General features: G+C 38.0%; 1 protein-coding gene across 2 annotated transcripts in view; it reads right to left on the reverse strand.

Annotated features, from left to right (window-relative positions):
- Nucleotides 1-21,394, reverse strand: part of SRBD1 (S1 RNA binding domain 1) — a 187,489-nt gene that overhangs the window by 26,662 nt on the left and 139,433 nt on the right. The gene's annotated exons all lie outside the window — the stretch shown is intronic.

Genomic DNA, 21,394 nt, shown 5'->3' on the forward strand with positions numbered 1-21,394 from the left:
TCATCAAATTGAAGATGCTATTGCTTATATGAAGCATCATTATTGCTTTCTCATTAATTTAATATTTTTAAATATTATAAGAGGTGTTTTAAAGTTTTAAAATCACATATCATGCAAAGATAAAAAAGAAAATATGAACAATCTAAGCTGGTTCAGGTTTTCTTCACATTCAGCATTCCATTCCTCTGAATCACTTCTTTTCTCAGAGTCATAGATGTCGACGTTTTCAATAGAAAACTGTCTTTTACATTATCAAAAGAAATGTAGCATTTCTTAAAGGAGAAGGATGAGGTCTGCCCTGATAGTATACAGCCATGTAATATGAAAAATAGAGACACTTATTTTAGAAGATACAGGATACAAGAAACACTGTACATAGGACAATGATGCCTTAGTCCCCTTTAGAGTAGGCACCTTGGGACCTCACACAGTTCTCCCAATTGCCATCAGCTGCCCATCGTATTTTCCTGAATCTCACTGACAGTCTGAAATCTCTTCCCTTTCAAAGGTGATTTTAATTTTGGGGAAAAGCCAAAGTTGCAGGGAGCCAGATCTGGGTATTAGGAGGGCTGAGTTGTGTGGGTGATTTGATGTTTCTCAAAAAAACTCTGCATGAGACATGATGCATGAGCAGGCATGTTTATCATGATGAATCTACAAACACCAGTGGCCCATAGCTGTGGACTTCTGAATCACCTGAAGAGTTGCTGGGGAGAAATGTTCAAGCGTAATGCAAAATCTGATGCAGATTCATTGCTCTACTGGCTCAGTCATTTTGAATGGGATGGTCACACAATATACGTGCTCACTCAACACCACCGACCATCCCCACTGACTAGTACAGGGAAGTCGTCTTTGTTCATGTAAGTTTATTCTAGTCCACTCTCCTTGGCTGTCTGGTTACATCAATGTCACCCAAACCATTCTCATTAAATTAACAATGGCTGGACTTTTTCTGGACATGCCTTGTATTCCAGTCTCTGGGATTTTCTTTCAAGCTTTAGATGTTCACTCTGTAAACTTCGATAGTAGTCCCATCTTAATCTTAACAGAAAGTATCAAAAGAAGAGATTTGGGAGAGCAACAGAAATCCTATTCTTACCGTAAAGTTTCTTAAATGTTTTATTGTGAAATGGTTTGTCAACTAGAACAGTGAAGTTCAAGGCATGTCTCCAGGATTAATAATCAAGTTCACACAGAAAATACACCATGATTGCTCATAGGGCCAACAGCAGTGGTAGGAAACCAATGAATGTAAATGCATCCTGATTTCCAAGATGTTAAAATGCAAGAAAATGTGCATCTTGGAAGTGATGGAACACAGTGTTTGAGAGTAAATATTTGTTGGCAAATTGAAGCCAGATTACCACAATGAATTGTTCATATTGCACTCGATACTGTTCCTAGTTCTAAAATTAAAGATCCTCTAGTTGTTTTCCCAATATGAAACTAGAGGTCAGCATCACTCTCTTGTCCATATGTCTTGAGGAAAAAAGGATAGGTTTGATAACCTTAAACACAATATAGTAAATAGGGCCCCTAGGTATTGTGATTGACCACATTATTATCACTTGGTAACAGCACACATTTCGTTCTGCAGATTGAAGGGTACAGTAGTACTTTTTACGACAGAGGAAACCTACTTGGTAACTATTCAGGCCACAGCTAAAATATTTAAATGTAATTTTAAAAATCTAATAAGCAAACATGATCATGAAAAAGATCCTAAAGAAAAACCTAAGGTCTCACTGAGAATCTGATCACTCTTGAGCTACAGCTTTTAAGCAGCAAGATAGACTAGCCCCGAATAGTTTTATTGCTCAGTTGTTTGGGCATCACTCTGAAAAGTGATAGGTCACTGGTTCGATTCCTGGTCAGGGCACATGTCTGGGGTGTGGGTTCAGTTTCAGTTGGGGCCCATATGATAGGCAACTAACTGATTCATGTTTCTCACATAAATATTTCTCTCAGTCTATTTTTTCTTCCCGAAAAACAAAAAGTCTTTTTTTTTTTTTTTAAAAAAAAAAAGGAGCAGGATAGTCTTTTCTTTATCTAAATAGATGAGAAGAAGCAAAACAAAAAAAAAGGACTTAGGAAAAAAGTGAGGGTAAGGGACAGATACTAATGTAGAAGCAACAACAATGACAACAACAGGAAAAACTATCTGAGGAGAGAGACCAAACCCTAACCAAACAGGAAAAACTAAGAGTAATGGTTGGAAGCCATTGCAGTGAAGACGAAGAACGCCACACACGCCCAAGCACACGAGATGCCTCAGGCAGCGACATGAGCAGCATCTGTGCAGCGGGCACTCTCGGTTGTCTGTCCTACCTCTAGCCTCTAACCCCACTGTTCTCTTCCAAACAGAAGCCCGACTGTCTTGCGTGCATCCACCCTACCTCTGGGAGGCCGTGTGCTCGGGGAAAGCTGGCCCCAATTCCAGCTGATGATAATGACTGGTTAAAACCAGTGGTTTCCAAATTGAGGGTTGTGACCAATTAGTGGGTCATAAAGTTAATTTGGTGGCTTGCCACCAGCATAAAAAAAAATCAAGAAAGAAATAGAATAGACCACATAGAGCACGTTGTGTATGTCCTTAACGGGCAATGAACAGCACAATGAATACTGCAGCCAGATGAGACAAAAAACATGTGTTTTGGTTGCTGGTATCTCATTTGATTTTCTGAAAAATGATGGTCATTTTGACCACTGATTGATGGAGAGCTTAAAGAGCAACTTTTCAGAGTTATGAGGCAAAGTATCAGGAAAAAAGGTATGAGAACTCTATCATCTTTTGGCAAAATGCTGATTCTTTTAACCAAGTTTAGTTACAAACTTTCAGTGTATTTTTAGAAAGAATGTTGTTGAGTATAACGTTTTCCAAATTATTAGCATTTATAACATTTTAACTGAGTTACTATAAGTTGTCCTTAAGGTACATCAATTTAAACACTGAAGAAAAAAATACTGAAGCAAGCTCAACTAACAGATTTGGAAGTGTTAATAATGACAGACAAAATTGAGGGAAACTGTCCAATCAGCAATCTTTAATTTGACTTGAGTCATATTTTAAACAGAAAAAAAATATCTGTAAGTCTTTATAATAAACAGCACATTAAAAAGGATTTTACAAATATACAGTAACAATAAAAACAAGAGACCCCTGATGTATTTCTGGTAATGGTGTTTTACTAGATGTCAGTCTAAAACTTTCAAAATTAAAAATCAAATAAAAACATTTGGAACATCCATACTAGAATGACTAAAATGAAAAAGATGAAGAATGTCAAGTATTGGTAATACTGTAAAGAGAGTAGAATACTCAAAATATCAACATGATAAATAAATTTTAGGTCAGATTTGCAAGTCAGTTCATTGGAAAACTTACTCTGTATAATTTAAATATAACTTATAAAACTGAACCAGATATATATACATAATCTAAAAATGCATTACTATTTAAAGTAAATTAAATTAAATAAACCACAGAATAAAAATAAATAAATTCCTAGAAATGCAGTAATGATCAAAACTGACTCGAGAAGAACTAAGAATATCTGAACAGACAGACCTATAACAAGAGATTCAATCAGTAATAAAAAATCTTCCAAAAAGGAAAAGTCTAGGATGAGAGACCTTCATTGGTGAATTCTACCAAACAGTATTAATTTAAAGAATTAATACTAAGTCTTCTCAAATTCTTTCAGACAATAAGAGAAGGAAACACTTCCTAACTCACTTTATGAGGCCACTATAACCCTGTATCAAAGCCAGTCAAAGATACCACCAGGAAAAAAAAAAAAAAAGAAAGAAAGAACAACTGGCACACAAAAACTACAAACCAACAATGTTTATGAATGTAAGGAGCAAATATCCTCAACAAAAAACCTAGGAAACCAAATCCAACAGCATATTAAAAAAATAAATATCATGACATATATATTATGCATTTAGTGCATGTAAATTCAAGAAGCAGGTACATTTTTTTCTGTTGAAAAACAATCTCTTGGCATTTTTCAACTTTTAATTTTGCAATTTCCTCAAATTTAGAAAAAAATTTAAGAGTAGTAAAAGAATTTACTCATTCATATAAATACTTCAGTGTGTATTTCCAAATACACTGTCTTACAAACCATTCATTGTACAATAATTACAACCAGGAAAATTATCACTGATGTTATAATATTACCCAATGCACAACCTATACACAAATTTCATCAACTGTCCCAATCCGGCTTTATAGCATTTCCTTCTCAGTGCAGAATTCAATCCACAGTCACACATTGCATTTACTTATCTTTTTATACTCTGTGTGAGGCAGCTTTCAAGACAGTTCCCAGGGACCCCCCAAGTCCTGGTACTCATGCACCTGTGTAATCCTGTTTCCTTGAGTCTACAATTCACTGATAATTCTTGTCTGTATCAATTAGCATTAAGATTATTGCACCACTCAAATGAACAAGTTATGTGAAAAGGATTTTCAATCTTGATCAAAATTAAAAAGAATAGGCTTAATAGTATACTTTCTGTACGTGCTTGTTGGCCTCATGTGTTCTAGATTGCAACAAATTCACGAAGAGCTTCTACCTATGTTAAATGAAATCTTTCCCAATTTTTGTACTTGAGGATTAAAGAACCTTATATTTAAATATAAATATAATAGTATTTAGCTTTATCACACAGATAATAAGGATAAGTATTTTCAGAAGCTTTTATTTTGAATTATGTTTAACTATATAAAGAGATACATACATATCCACAAGTATTTATGTGATGGATATAGTCATGGCATGAAATGTATTTTCTACTGTGCAGCATAATCACAAGTCCATCATGGTGGTCCCATTTCATTTATTCAATTACAGCAAATAAAAAGTATAAGGCTGCTGGGAGTTTCAGAAAGACCTCACTGCTCTTAAACACAAACCTCTGTGAAGAGCTGGCCTTCTTTTCATTCAAGCTGGAACCAGGGTGAGCACTGTAACCATGTGACTGGGACTGACTGAGGACACAGCTGACTCACTGAGGATGGCAGGTGGCACACATGAAGAGACCAGTTCTTCATGACACTCTTGAGATCCTGTATTAACCAGTTCTAAACCCATCCCTCCTCTCACCTCCTTGTAATATTTTCTACTCTTTAATAAAGAGCAATAAATTTCCTTATTGTTCAAACTTCTTGGAGTTGGGATTGCTGATGTTTTTCTAACTAAAGCAATCATTTTATCTGGGGGTTCAAAGTCTAGTAGAAAGATAACAATAAAAACTAACAACTCTACTATCAAAAACCCTTGAGATTTTACTGCCAGGAATTATTGTAAGACTTTATAATATTATATAATCTAATCCTCACAATTGTACAAAATATGTATATGATTTCAAGTAGCATCTTCATATATATCAGAATTTATTCTAAGGAAACAGTAAGACATATGTGAAAATGTGTATGTGTGTGTTCAATCCAAAAATTTATCCAGAGGGGAATGATACAAATAAAATATAAACCTGACACAATCTAAACTATTAAAAGTCATTAAAAAGTATGAGGCCAGGTAGAACAGACATTTTACCAAAATGCCTTGCAAGAATAGAAGTCCAAGATAACATTCTGATTTGAAATATTTTTAATTCCTGTAGTAGCTACACTTATGTGAGGAATATTTCTGCAAGGATTGCTGTCATCAATAATCCTAAATTTGGCCTATATTTTCCCCCAACTTTTTGCTTAGGAAAGTACTAAAGAGTTAACACTATTTTCTAAAAGTAAAAGTCATGTATGTTTAGGGGAAGAAATACTAAATAAAGTTTAATATTGTCCCCATAATTACGTTTTTGACATTAAGGCGGATGCATTGATTTTGTCATTCTGAAAACATTTGCTAAGCAACTATTATGTACCAGACACCATGCTAGTTGTGGTAGGTGTCGAAAGCACAGGAAAAGGCGTATGAACTACATGTCTTCAAGAAGCTCGGTTTACACTTGCTGACAGCTGACATGTGGCGCATCACGCTGCTGGCAGTCACGGAACAGGAGACAAGAGAACCCCACGACTGACTGTGCTAATTGCCAAGGATTTGATGCCAGGAAAAATGAATTGTTCTGTTTTTTACATGTTACCTAACTCCAAATTTTTGGGCAAGTTATGTGAATTGTATAAACAGTCTGTTTTGAATTCAAGAAAATATTGTTTGGGCCACTACGTTTTTACCTAAAATTTATGAGATTTTTAAAAAGAAATATAAACAGTCATTTATACTCGTCAGCTTTTTTGAGGTCAGAATCCACATTTTTATTGTTCCTCTACCACAAAATTCTGAAGAATTGCTGATCCAAACTGCTCTTCTCTTTTTTGTTCTGAAGCACTAAAATTATCTCACAATTATTTTTAAAAAGTCCTTCCAGATGAAACACTGTCTGTGCAGTACAGCAACAGCAACAAAACTTCACATCGTACATTCCACGTGAAACTTCAGTTTCATTCTCAAGCGGTTTTCTGGTGCAATATTCTTGAATATTTTCTTTAGCAATTATCACTCACTCGTGTCCCTTCCTGTCTGTTACTATTGCCAAAATACAAAATGCAGTTAGAAACTAAAGATGCAAAAAAGCTTTACAGGGAAAGCTAATTTCAAATAATGCAAGCTTATTTCCTCATCTTCCATCTACTTTTCTTTGATTGACATGTGACAGTTTAAAAGAGTCATCCAAGAGAGCGTGTGTTGCATGACCCATGAAAGACAGGTCTGACAGAAGAATGGAAAACATTTGAGAAAACAGAGCATGTGTGCTTAAGCATAGCTCCACCCCCAGTTCTTCAAATCCAGTATACAAGAGGTCTTTATGTACTTCCTTTTAGGCTAAGGCAATGTTCAGCACCATAAAAGTACTATATTTAATTTTTAAAAACTTTTGAGTTCTAGCTCTAATGGATCATAGGCATTTACATGTAAGGGGACAAATGAATGCTCTTGAAAAATGGATTTTAAATACTATTGTTCATAAGCACATTTTTAAAAAACAAGTATTTTTTATAATAGCAGAGCATTTTTATTTTTAAAGGTATATACTGCACAATGAGCAACCCAGAGTATCCATGGGGCTCCGGGACGAAGGTGGTAAAGGGCATTTGTCTTTCAGCACTGGAGGGGGTTTTCCAGACCCCGAACCAACGTTTGGCCAGTGGTCATAAGAGGATAAAAAACAACACCAGAAGCGATTCTCTTGGTAAAGCCTCCTCCTCCAATAAAGTGTATGGAATGTATGCTGAAGCCATCTTTTTGCTAACTCAACATTTAGGCACTCAGTTTGCATTCACTTGTGCCGTTTAACCTCAATCAATTTGTTCAAGCCAACTAGACACAAAGACCCTTGGGACAATGACTGCCTTCTTTGTTCTGCACAGGACAAATGGAAACTAATTTTAAAAACCCAACCTTCCATCCTGACTGTGGGCTGGAGTAGCCCCCTGTCCTTAGACATGATCTTCCGCAGGTGTCAGAGGAGCACCCACGGTTGTTCAGTGAGGTCACCCCGCTCTGGCCAGCCAGCCGGAATCCCTGTGTTCCCAGGGCATTGCATACCCTCGGAAATCTCCGCTCAGCTCACACAGCTCCAGTAACTTTTCTGCGCTTGGACGACACATGGGCACCTTAACATCTGGTCAGAGACGTTTTTGAAAGAAACAAGACTCCTACTTTTAGCTATGATGGAGTAATCGGTACCAGAGTACTTTTCCCACCGTAAACAACTATAACACTGGCAAAATATTTAGTATCTAAGTTTAAATGTTAGACAACAGGTAGCGTGGGACCATGATTCCAGAGAGAGGAACCACATAAGAAGAGCCCCGCAGTCGCCCACAGCTGCGGCACAGGGTGGTGCACGAGCAGAATGCAGCAGTCTGAGCTGGGGAAGTCGCTGTGGGCTCAGGACTGCTGAAGTGACTGGAATTTGAAGAGAGAGATACTAGAGAGAATGGACCTTTGGAGAGTAGAACTACAGAGATGTGTATGGGACCTCTTAAGTATTTGGCTAAATACTCAGCTGCATAGACCAAGAGCACCACAATAAGCCTGTGTAAGACCAGGCAGAAAACAGCTGCCTGGAAGTTGCAGGCTACACAGAGATTCCTGAGGCTGTGCAGAGCTGGGAGACACAGGATGTTCTACCAGTCAGTGAGGAGACCTCGCTGAACTTGAGGATACTCTGTTGATACCCCAGAAAGGCCAGGCCTTAGAAGTGGGGCTGTTCTAGTCCTAGAGAGGGCTACTGTACACCCATCCTAACAAGGTTTATAAAACAATCCTTATCCAGATGGGGTTACTGGTATAGTCTATCAAACATTTAAGGAGGAAATTATACCAATTCTCTATAATCTCTCCCAGATGACAGAAGTAACTTCATGCATAACAGCCAAATTTTAGAAGCAACGAAGATGTTCTTTAGTAGGTAAGTGGATAAACTGGTACATCGAGAAAATAAAATATTATGCAGTGCTAAAGAAACGGGCTATCAAGCCATGAAAATATACGGGGGAACCTTAAATGCACACTACTATGTGGAAGAAGTCAATCTAAAAGGCTGCGTACTGTATGACTCCAGCCCTATCTCGTTCTGGGAGAGGAAAAACTTTGTAGACAATAAGATCAGTGTGTGCCAAGACTTAGAGGGGAAGGAAGGAGAAACCAGCACAACACACAGATTTTAAAACTGTTCTGTGATAACTCTAATGGTAGATCCATGCCATTATACATTTGTCAAAACCAATAAAAATGTACAACGCCAAGACTGAACCTTAATATAATCCATGGCCTCTGGGTGATAACAATGCGTCAGCAGAGGCTGACTGGCTGTAACACTCTGGTGAGGGACGTTGACAGTGGGCGACACTGCGTTGGGGGGGGAGGGGGATATGGAGCTCTCCGTCTTTCCCCTCGATACTATTGTGAACCTCAACACTGTTCTAAAAACAAAGGTTTGTAAAAGCTTACTTAAAAAACAACCCTTACCAGATTCAATCTGACCTAATAATAAATGAACGGATTTACAGAAGAAAATTCAACACTCTAAAAGAAGACGACAAAATGTGCACTCTCAGTAACCTAACACGCACAATGTCCGCCACACAATTAAAAAACAACTAGGTATACAAAAATCATGCAAATCTGAGCCATAACAGAGTGATGACTGAGGACATCCAGTCCACAGAAATCGGTTTCGAATAACCCAGATGTTGAAAACAGCACGTGAGAACTTTAAAGCAGCTCTAAGACTTAAAGGAAAAATATAGTCAAAAGTGAATAGATGGGAAATAGCAATAGAGAAATGGAGGTTGTTTTCTTCAATGGAAATTCCAGACCTGAGAATTTAGTATCTACTAAGTGAAAACTTGACTGGACAGCTTTAATAGCACACTGGAGGTAAGCAGAAGGTCAGATGAACATGAATGACGTCCAACAGAAATTATCCTAGCTAAGTAACAGGGATGAAATAGAGAGAGGAAAAAGCACTGTCTTAGGGACCAGTGGGACGATACTAAAATACCTAAATACATGTAACTGAAGAAGAGAGAACAGGGTAGATAAATATTTGAAGAAATAATGGCCCAAATTTCCCAAATATTTAAAAAAATATATAGACATAAAAAGCTCAGTGAACTCCAAGAAGGATAAATACAAAGAAACCTACATCTAGAAATATTATATTCAAACTACCAAAAAACAAAGATAAAGAGAAAATTGTGAAAGCAGCACAGAGAGAGCGAGTGAGCGAGCACATGACATACGGAGGAAGGACAATCCGAGAAACGGCTAATTTCTTATCAGAAACAATACAGGTCAGGAGGCAGTGAAATGATATCTTTACAGCACTGCATTATAAAACAAAAATAAAACTAAAAAACACATACAATCCAAAGTTCTATCTTTCAAAAATAAAGAAAAATAAAGACATTTTCAGGTAAATGAGAACTCATTGCTAGCAGACCCATACTACCCCCCCCAAAAAAAAGTAGTTAAAGGGAATTCTTCAGGCGAAAGAAAATTGACACCAGATGGGAAATTTGTGTGTGTGTGTTAATTTCACTTATAAGACATATGACCATTTAAAGCAAAAATTATAGCACTGAACTTTGGGATTTATATACATGAAAATAATCACACAAAGAATGGAAGGTGGTATAATATTAATTCTAAGTAGGTTGAAAAGGTAAGAATATAAATTGTAACTTCTAGAGCAGCGATTTTTAACCAGTGTGCCACAATAATTTTTAAACCATGAAATACCTGACTATTTCAGGAGCACTGACCTCTTTTCCCTTCGATTGTCACATTAAAAAATGACAACAGCTAATACAATAGCCATTCAAATGGTATAATTAAATAAAAATTAGTCCTATTTTTTTGTCAGATCAGCAAAAATATATTTTTTGGTGTCCTGCAGATATTTAGTAATGAGTTTATGTGTGCCATCAGATGAACGAAAATGGTTGGAAATCACTGCTCTAGAGTAACCATGAAAAATAAAGTACAGGCAGAAGTCAATGGAACAATTAAGGTGGAAAAACTAAAATTTAATTGACTTTCTATCAGGCATAAAAGGAAGAACAAAGGATAGAAAGGCAGATGGGATATACAGGAAACAACTAGTAAAATAGTAGACCTTAACTCAACCGTATGGATACACTAGATGTCAATGAAGTAAATGCTTCAATTAAAAGGCAAGGATTATCAATCAAGATATAACTATATGCTGTCTACAACAGACATATAGTAAATATGAAGGAAACAAATAGGTTGGAAGTAAAGGATAGAAAGCATACACTATGTAGATATTAGGACTATAAAGACTAGAATGGCTACATTAATCAGACAAGAAAGACTCCAACACAGAGTACTATCAAATAAAATATGTACAGCCTAATTACAGAGCTTCAAAACACTTGTGCACTTCAACTGCTAAGTGTTTACCTAAGGGAATATTTTATGGTATGTCCTCCCAAACCCTGTATAAGAATATTTCAGCAGTTTTAGTCCTTAAAAGTCAAACTAGGAACAGCTCAGGTGTCCATCAACAGGAGAATGGATTAAAAAATGCTGTATATTTGCATTGTAATACTATCTTACAACAAGAAAGAACTACTGATGCCTGCAAAAACATGGATGAATCTGACAGACATTAGGCTGAAGAAATACACATTGTATGGTTTCATTTATGTAAATTTCCAGAAGAGACTGATGTGTGGTGAAAAAATCGGAACAAGTGCTCCCTGTGTATAAGAAGGGACAGGAGTGGATTTTCTGGGATGGTAGAATTGTTCTACACCTTAATACATGAGGGTTATGCATCTGTCAAAACTCCCTGCATTATATTACTGCCCTTCTCCGTAAATTGATTATACCTAAGGAAAAAAAAAACCCTGTAAATAAACAAAAATCCAATCTTAGCTCATGAACGGTTAAGGCAGAGAAGCATTTTAGGAGGGAACAGTGGTGTCCCAAACTATAGATTTCTCTCTCTGCCTTCACAGCTCTAGAGCAGGTGGTGGGGTACAAAATAGAGACCACTCCTGGTGTTCGTTCTTTGCAACCCGATAGCATATGTCCTCCCCAGATGTCTCACCTCCTGAACCTACAAGGTAATTCTTTTCTCCACAGTCCAGACAGTCATTTTCAAAACCAGATCGTTCTCAGCACAGCTCCAGCAGACGACAGGAGAACTTGGTTAATGCAAAAGAGCGTGTGGTTAGATGGTAGAAGCTTGCTGGTTAGCTGCTTGTTTGCTTCTCACTCCATAATTATGCACATAAGATACTGAGCCTGACTTAAAAAGTCTCCCGTGATGATTAAAACTTAAACAGAATGTGTAACTTCTTTATGAATCATGAAACTACAAAAATGAGTCTTTTCACATGCCATCATAAGAGACCAGTGTTTAAATTGGAATCCAGTCTGGCTTTCCTTCTGCAGGTGCTCGCATGTCCCCTAGTGGATACAGGCTGATATCGTGGAGGAAAGATAGGGGCAATACTGGCAAAGCGGAGGTCCGTAAATCTTAAATGCCTGCCTTGCTCACACACTTTTCCAAACTAATGACCAAATTGCCATAAATTTTTTAAAAACCATGAACACATCTGAACTGGGCCACACCAATTTGCCCCATGTGTGGTCAAGTACAGAGCCTGGGCTAAAATATAATTCCTGACTTATGACACATACATGAACAAATGCATACCAATTAGCTAGAAATTTTGACCCAATATAGTACAAAGAACTCAACATTTCCATTTTAAGTCTCTATTTTTAGAGATTTATAGCTTACTCATAAAAGTGGACTTTAGAAAAATTTAGGGTGCAGAGATTTAGCCACAAGAGAGAAATTTCCCTTCTAATAAGAGAAAACCATGTGTAGAAGGTCTGATCTGAAAGTATTCTGTGTATGTATGTGTGTGTATGAGACAGAGAGATCTTCGTGCACAGAAATTGTGAGTCTTCTGTTCAAACTGTCTGGGGAAGGGGGTGGGGTTAGAGATAAAAGTAGGTACTAATGCAAAGAAATAAAAAAAGGGTTTTTCCTCCTCAAATTGTAGAAATGAAGTTCCTTGTTAATACTTCCAGTAGTTAAGTTCTAAAGATCCACCCTGTCTCCCAGAATTCACATACATATACTCATATATGGCTATAAATGCAGCCACATGTAAATTGGCTTCCAGTCCATTAATACTATAGACAGCAAATTTTCCCCAGTTAGCCGTGAGGTGGACATTGGTGGCACAGGACTCACAGGGCGTACTTCCAGAGTTGAGGCTTTACTATGGAGAGGCAAGGTGCCCTTTTGTTTGCAGCCCCATCTCCACACGACTAGGGCAACAGAGAGTGTAAGCGGAGCTCCACAGGACATGAAGGAATCACTCCATACTTAGCCTCCTGCATTGGTGAGGGTGAAGGTGGCACTCTGAAACTCTGTCCCCTAAAGCACTCTCACCCCCATTTCCTGTTTTTATTTTTATCTACAGTGCTTGCTGTCGACTGCCGCATATAGCTTCATTGTGTGCGTCAGTCAAAAGTCCTGTTAGAGAGTGGGTGCAGGGCTTTGGAGCTCAGGGAGGACGTCCGTGGCGGAGCACTCTGAGCACGCACTGTGCCGTGTGTGGACGGGAGGAGCATAAGAAACATCTGAAACCTTGGCGGGAGGCGGAGTGCAGGGGAAGCATCCAACAGCACCAAGGGACAGAAGCAGAAATGTGCATCTTATAAGCATCTACATGAATGAAAAACTGAATATAATTTTTTGGCAGTTGCTATATGCAGTTAATTCTGAAATTCACCTAAAAAAGGGAAGATGATAACTACCTATGTGTTTTCTAAGTACTGACTTCAGAATCCTTTTTATGTACATCTAGCAATTTTCAGTGCTTAATCTTTAATGACAAGTACTTTGTAATTAAACATCTGTGACAGGGCTGAATTTTCAAGAGAGAATTAATAATTTGGTGCAGTTGCTATTACCACAAAGAGGCACAATATATAGTGTTACACAGAATACTAAGCCATCGAAGTTCTTTAAAAAATCCCTGTATAAGAAAATCCATTTTATGGTAATAACAATAGAAAATATGTGGGGTGCTAATAGGTGTCTGGAATTTTATAATGCAAACTTAATTCATCTTCACACCTCTGTGGTTGCTCTTGTTATATTATTATCTCCATTTTACAGAAGAGAAACTGAGGCTAAGAGAGGTTACGACGCCCAAGGTCACACTGCAGGAGTGTACTACACAGGGTCAATCTCTTGAGGCCGAGCTTTCAAACACCGCACCTGCCCCCGCCCGCCTTCCTGTTTAGCATAAGTACAGCAGTATCACTCCATCTGGCAATGCAAGTTCCAGCCCTCTCGCTTGGGTTGCAAAGAAAAACGATTTACTTCACCTATTTTCTTTTGTAAAGTTTTGTAACAATCAGGAACACATTTGTTTGTTTACATGATAATATTTCCTATTCATTCATAAGACTTACCGTGACTAAAAATGTTCTGACAAAACAGACATGATTTTTAAATTCTGTACAGCATTGTTCTTAACATGAATTGTATATAAATGGTAAGTGTCTATGCAGTAACAAAAAAAAACAGATTTCTGAAAAAAACTACACGGCAACTTGCTGTGACGGGCACTGGGCTTTTTTATTATGAAGCTATTATTTCCTTTTTTCTGTTTCCCTCCCATCTAATTTTTCTATCCTTCTGTCACTAAGAAGGATCGATGACAGCATTTTATTTGATACTCTGAAAATAATTATATTTCGCCACCTACCCAGCTCAGCTAGGCGTGACAGACGCTTTTCTTTCTCGGAGGACACATGACGGCTTCGGAGCGATTCCACTCCTGGGGGCCCCTTCCCAGGGGAAGGGCAGGACGTGTGGAGGAGAGCGCCGCCACTCACACGTGTCCCCATCGGAGGACAGACGCCATGTCCCTTCCACTGCCCACTCTTCCCTGTCTCCTTCTGGGTAACTATATTAGTTCTGATGAGGTTCTAATTTTGATTTTAAACAACTGCATTTTTTTTTATGTAAAAAGCAGACTTTGTGGTTACCACTTCTCTTTTGTTGGCAAACAATATAGGAGGAAAATAAAAATGTCCAAAAGTCTTCTATTGGAATCTCAAAATTTTAGAAGAGAAAGGCCTTCAGGAGATCCTCTCTAGCGTATAACCCTTCAGTTCATAGAAGAGAAAATCTAAACACAGAGAAACTAAACAGAGCGATTAAGGTTAGGACAGTCTTTATGTGTTACTGCATCTCCTACCGCACATGAGAACTACAACTTGAATTTCCTCAGTTTGGTTTTTCTGTAACCATATTTCAAAAGAAAACAAATTTTCCTTTACCTAGCAAACACCTGAGGGCACAAAAGAAGGCAAAGTTGAAAATTACTAACTGAAATACAGATGATGAAGTACAGTGGTTCACGGATGTTAGTTCACAGCAAAGTTTCGGCGGTGAACACCAAAATGGGAAAAAGAACAATGTGAACGTTTACCAACGAGATAAATGTAAGCAATTTAAACAACGGTCCTTTACTATACACAAAATAGTCCCCTCCTTTCTCTGTGTGAGAAGAAAAATAATTGGAAATACGTCAGTTCTTCATAACCCTAGTACATTAGTTATCTACTGCAGCATAACGAATCATCCCCAAAGCCAGCAGCTTAAAATAAACAAGCATTTATTATCTCCTATGGCAGCTTAGCTGGATGGCTCTGCCGCCCCGTGAGCAGCTCTCATGAGGCTACATTCATGACGTCCGTCGACTGGGGCTGAAACCCTCCAAACACCTCAGTGGGCTGAAGGACCTGTTTCCAAGCCGGCTCACTTATTGTTGGTGGAAGGCCCGGTTCCTCACGTGCTGTTGGCCAGAGCCTCCATTTCTCCCCTGGGTCTCCCCTAGGGCTGCGCATGGCATGCAAGTTGGCTTCCCCTGGTGTAAGTGATCTAGGAAGCAAAGGCATCCTGGGCAGAACCAGTGTCTTTCATAAATTAATCTTGGAAGTGATATGCCATTGCTTCTGCCATATTCCTCTGGTTACCAAGACATGGAAAGGGACTACACAACCATGTCAACACTGACAGGAAAGAGTTACTGAGCACCATCTGGGAACTGGATACCAGGACCACAAATGTTTTTAAAATTTATTTTAAAAAGTAATTTTTTTAGTTCATGACATCAAAGATCTAGAAACTACTATACTAAATGGTATATAAAAGATCACTGATTAGTTGTAACTGAAACTAACTAGAGATAGGGAGGTCACCTAGTTTTCTAGGATTCAGTTTCTTTAGAGAATGAAGGGCTGGGTTTGACAATCTATTAAATACCTCTCACTGCCAACTGCACTAGGAATGATACTGATGGTGGTGATGTAAACGAAGTTGATAACTACCCAAGGTCACTAGGCTAGTAAAGAGTGGAGCCAAAATTTGAACTTCAGGTAGATGGACTGCCAAGCTCATGCTATCTTATCTTAACCTTAGGAGATAAATAAAAATGAAAGGTACTAAGGAAGACCAAGCAAATCAAAAAAACATCTTGCTACTTTACTCCCATCCACTGTAAAAGAGAACTTTCTCATCCTATCCCTAGTGAGTACTTCAAAAATACCAACTGTTTTATTATTATGAAGGTAGGGAAACATAATGGCCCACTTCATGAAACCTTTCCATCAACTTGTAATACATTATCCCTTTGTGTAATGTAAAATTTCTACTGTAAAATCACCATGCTTATTACAGTGTAAAGGTACTGCTTCCTTATGACATTGGTAAAGAACATCCGTAGTCAAGGGAACTTCTGTGCATGCTTGAGAGGAAGGTGAGGTAGGGATAGTTTTTAATCTTGGTATTTTTCTCTCCTTTATTTTTTCTTTCTTTTTCTTCCTAAGAACTACTTTTAATTTCCCAGGAAAACTTTATAATAGTTTAGCTTTTAATAAATCCTACACTTTTGAATGTTTTCAGGGAGAAATAGCAAATACTATGCAAATCAATAGGCAAAAGACCCTACTATAATGGTTTAAAGTTCTTTACCATCTTTTAGTTTAAAAAAATGAAAGAATAATATGCACATGCTAACTGGCATCATATCAAAAATAATTTCAGTTATGTTTTTTCTAGATTTTCTCTAAATGTACTTCACAGTCCCCCAAATACTAATGCTGTTTTGCACCAGAATCAGAAACCACTAGAAAAATTCCTTTGGTATCAGTAAGAAACAAGAGAAATCCAAGATCGTCTGACTGCTCGGTGCTTAGTAAAGGCAACCTTTCAGCATAAAAGTCAGGACAGAAGTCAGCTGGAAACAATGGTACTCCACAGATAACATTATACTCAATGGTAAAAAGCTAGAAGCTTTTCCTCTAAAACCAGTAACAAGACAAGGATGCCCTGTTTTTCCAGTTTAATTCAACATAGTATTGGAAGATCTAGCCACAGCAACAAGACAAGAAAAAGAAATAAAGAACATTCAATTGGAAAGAATAAAATAAAACTGTCGCTATTTGCAGATGACATGATACTACATACAGAGAACCCTAAAGATTCTACCAAAAAGATATTAGAACTAATAAATGAATTTAGGAAAGTTGCAGGATACAAAATTAAAATACAGAAATTGGTTATGCTTCTATACACTAACAATGAACTAACTGAGAAATTAAGAAAATAATCCCATTTACAATTGAATCAAAAAGAATACCTGGAATAACTTTAACTAAGAAAATGAAAGATCTGTACTCTGAAAACTGTAAAATGCTGATGAAAGAAACTGAAGACAACACATAAACTGAAGGATATGCCATGCTCATTAATTAGAACAATAAATATCACTGAAATGTCCATAACCACCCAAAGAAATTATAGATTTCAGTACGGTCCTTATCAAATTACCAATGTCATTTTCACAGGAGTAGACCAAATAACCCTAAAATTTATACAAAACCACAAAAGAGTCTGACAAACCAAAGCAACCTTGAGGAAAAAGAAGAAAGTTGAAAGTATTATGCTCCCTGACTTCCAGCCATACTACAAAGCTGTAGTAATCAGAACAGTATGGTACTGGCACAAAAACAGATCCAGAAATAAACCCACAGTTATATGGGCAATTAATCTAAAACAAAAGAGGCAAGAATATTCAATGGGGAAAAGACAGTTTCTTCAATACTTGGTGATAGGAAACCTGGACAGATACACGCAAAAACAATAAGATAAAACCAGACCACCTGCTAATACTACATACAAAGATAAGTGCAAAATGAATTGAAGACAAATACAAGTCCTCAAATCATAAAACTCCTAGAAGAAAACACAGGTAGTAAACTCTTTGACATCAGTCTTAGTGATTTTTTTTGCTATGTCTCCTTGAACAATGGCAACCAAAGTAAAAATAAATAAATGGAATAAAGTCAAACTAGAAAAGTTTTTGCATAGTGAGGGAAACCATCAATAAAATGAAAAAGCAACCTACTGAATGGGAGGATATATTTACCAATGATATATCTGTTAAGAAGTTAATACACAACTCAGTGTCAAAAAAATCTGATCAAGAAATGTGCAGAGAATATGAGTAAACATTTCTACAAAGAGGACATATAGATGGCTAACAAACACATGAAAAGACTCTCAGCATCACTAATCATCAGGGGAGTGCAGCTCAAAACCACAATGAGATATCACCTAACACTTGTCAGAATGGCAATCATCAAAAAGACAATAAATAACAATGCTGGTGGGATTATAAATAGATGCAGCCACTACGGAAAAAAGTATGGAAGTTCCTCAAAATATTCAAAGACAGAACTAGTGTATGACCCAGCAATTCCATTTCTGAGTATTTATCTGAAGAAAACCAAAACACTACTTTGAAAAGATATATGTACCCTTCTGCTCATTACAGCACTATTTGCAAAGCCAGGATATGAAAGCACTCTAGGTCTTCAACAGATGAATAAATGAAGATGTGGTATTTATACACACACACACACACACACACACACACACAATGGAATACTACTCAGCATAAAGCAATGAAATCTCCCCATTTGTGACACCATGGATGGACCTAGAAAGTATTATACTAGGTGAAAAAAGTCAGAAAGATAAAGACAAATACCATATGGTTTGACTCATATGGAATCTAAAAAAACAAAACAGAGAGACTCATAGATACAGAAACAAGCTGATGGTTGCCAGAGGGAAGTGGCTGGGGTGGGAGGGCAAAAAAGGTGAAAGGGAGTAAGAGGTACCTACTCTCAGTTATAAAATAAGTAAGTCACAGGGATGTAATATATAGCATAGGGAACATAGTCCATATCATAATACCTTTATACGGTGACAAATGGCTACTAGACATTGTGGTGATCACTTTGCAAGGTGTATAAATGTCAAATCACTATGTTGTACACATGAAACTAATATACTATTGTATGACAACTATACTTCAATAAAAAGTATCACCTAAAATTAAATTTAAAGAAGAATGATACAAAACTTCTCAGAAACATGGCCAGAGCATGAACATGAAAAATAGAGAGCAAAGTAACACTGTGAAGTCTGCGCTCTAGTTTAGGAAGTCAAGGCAAGACAAAGTTAGCTTGAGAATAGTAGGCAAAGTTTCTAGGGCTTTTCACTAATATAGTAGAAACAGTACTTAAGGTTTCAGGCATTCAAGAGTGACAATCGTCTTTTAGACAGTTGGAAAGAACTTGAGAAAAACATTTGTTGGAATAAATGGAATGTGCCTTGGCTTCTGTGGTCAAAATTTCTGGGACTCAGCTGAAACAAGATTCTGGCTTAAGACTTATATGGTTTTCATCACCCTATAAACATTAACATTACTGATGCAGACCTGTCACTTGAAATATTTTACCCATATCCTCCACTGCGAGGAATTTTCTTTTTACCCATTCATCTCTAGTGACAAATTTGTGGCACTTACAAATTTAAAAGGCTGTCAAAATCTAATAATGAAATCTTGGGGGGGGTCATGTGGGGGCACAGATCAGAAAGAACCAAAATTAATATCAGAGGATTTACTACATAGGTTAGAGGTCACAATGAGGTGAGTTTCTCTCTACCACGTGAAATCTACAGAGGCAATATCTTCCCAGAAGTAAAGAAAAAGTAGAAAAGGAATGAGTACTAATGGAGGCATGGAACAAAGTTAGAAACACATTACAGAAACCGGTGCATACACAGCATAGAAAACCACACTGGCAGTGATTTAAATCCATGCCAGGGCCCGTGCTTGTTTTAATAATGGCTGCTACTAAAAGTCAGACATGCTTTTTAACTATTGATCACTCACTAGGAATATTTTCCATCCTACCAGGGACTAAATTTGAAGGCTTGAATCCTATAACTTTTCTTCAGAAATGTAACCAAAATGGAAAAATAGTTTTAAATTAAAAAAAAAAGACCAGAGCTTTTCCCCTTACCTAAGCCTCTACTGATGGACCTTTCACTATAAAGTACAACAGCTGGGAGCGCATTTTCGGCAAGGCCTGGGTCTTAGCTGTCTTGAAGGAGAGTCGGAGGAGGAAGCTGCAAGGTGGCATAGCCGTGCAGGGGGTACACTCGGGGAGGGAGCTCGTGAGCCAGACATTACAGGGAGGCTGTAGCCTGGGGTATATCAAGAGACCACACTGGACAAGGCATGGGGCGTTGACTCAAAGTCAGACTATAAAACAGATGCTCTGAGAGGGGTAAGAGTTAATACACCAAAGATTAACTCCCAGCAGGCTAACTTCACACAAAAGGAGCTGGCCTTCAGCATGGCGTGCCATGCAAATAGCCCAGAGCTTAAGACAACCCGGAGGAAGCAGAGGTGGAGAAATCAGGTCAGTACTGCATAATGTCCTCTGTGCTGGCAGGTCTTGAGACTGCAGTCCTCCCTATCACGCCATAGATGGACCCGTGGTCCCCAACCACGAATGCTGAGGTGGTGGAGCAGAAGCAGGGACAACAAGCTCGGCCACACTCTTAGCCGAATCTTTCAGCCTCTACTTACTTGTACATCAGGAGAGGGGAGGATCCTTCTTTAATCTTTAAATCTAAAACCTCCCGACCTGAGGACTGGAACTCTCTCCTCAAGTCTGAGAGCCAGCAAAGCTTTCATTTAAAATGGAAGGACAGTTAAAGTACTTCTCAGATAAGATCAAATTCAAGGAGTTCATCATCACCAACCCCTTACTATATGAAATGTTAAAGGGACTTACCTAAGGAAAAGAAGATAAAAAAGATGAACAGTGAAAAAACAGCAAACTCACAGTTATTAACAACCACACCTAAAACAAAAGCAAATTAAGAGGACAGCTAGATCAGGAGTGCACCATAATAATGAAGATCATGTGGAGGGTTAGCAACAGGGGAGTGGGAGGAGGAGAAGGGGGGAGAAGGTACAGAAAATAAGTAGCATAGACGGTAGATAGAAAATAGATAGGGGGAGGGTAAGAATAGTAGGGGAAATATAGAATCTAAAGAACTTGAGACACATGGTCATGAACTAAAGGGGGGAATGATGGGGGAGGGGTGCGCAGGGTGGAGGGGAATGAAGGGGGGAATAGAACAAATGTAATGGCATAATCAATAAAATAAAAAATACATTAAAAAAAAAGTCTGAGATCCGGCCCTGGGAAGTTCTTGAGTCCAGCGCCTAGTGCAGAAGGCGAGGAGGCGCACGGCCAGTGAGGGTGCCGGTCAGGTCATTCGGGCCTGTCTGCTGCACACCTGTTTTCCTTCTCAGTGCTGCTCTAACAAATGACCACCAACCGGGTAGCTTAAAACAACAGAAGTTGACTCTCACAGCGGCGGACCCCGGCAATCCGAAATCACGCTGTGTGAA

The sequence above is a fragment of the Artibeus jamaicensis genome, unplaced genomic scaffold, assembly GCF_021234435.1.
Source record: "Artibeus jamaicensis isolate MK-2021 breed Jamaican fruit bat unplaced genomic scaffold, CSHL_Jam_final contig_465, whole genome shotgun sequence".
In the NCBI taxonomy this organism is placed as follows: Eukaryota; Metazoa; Chordata; class Mammalia; order Chiroptera; family Phyllostomidae; genus Artibeus; species Artibeus jamaicensis.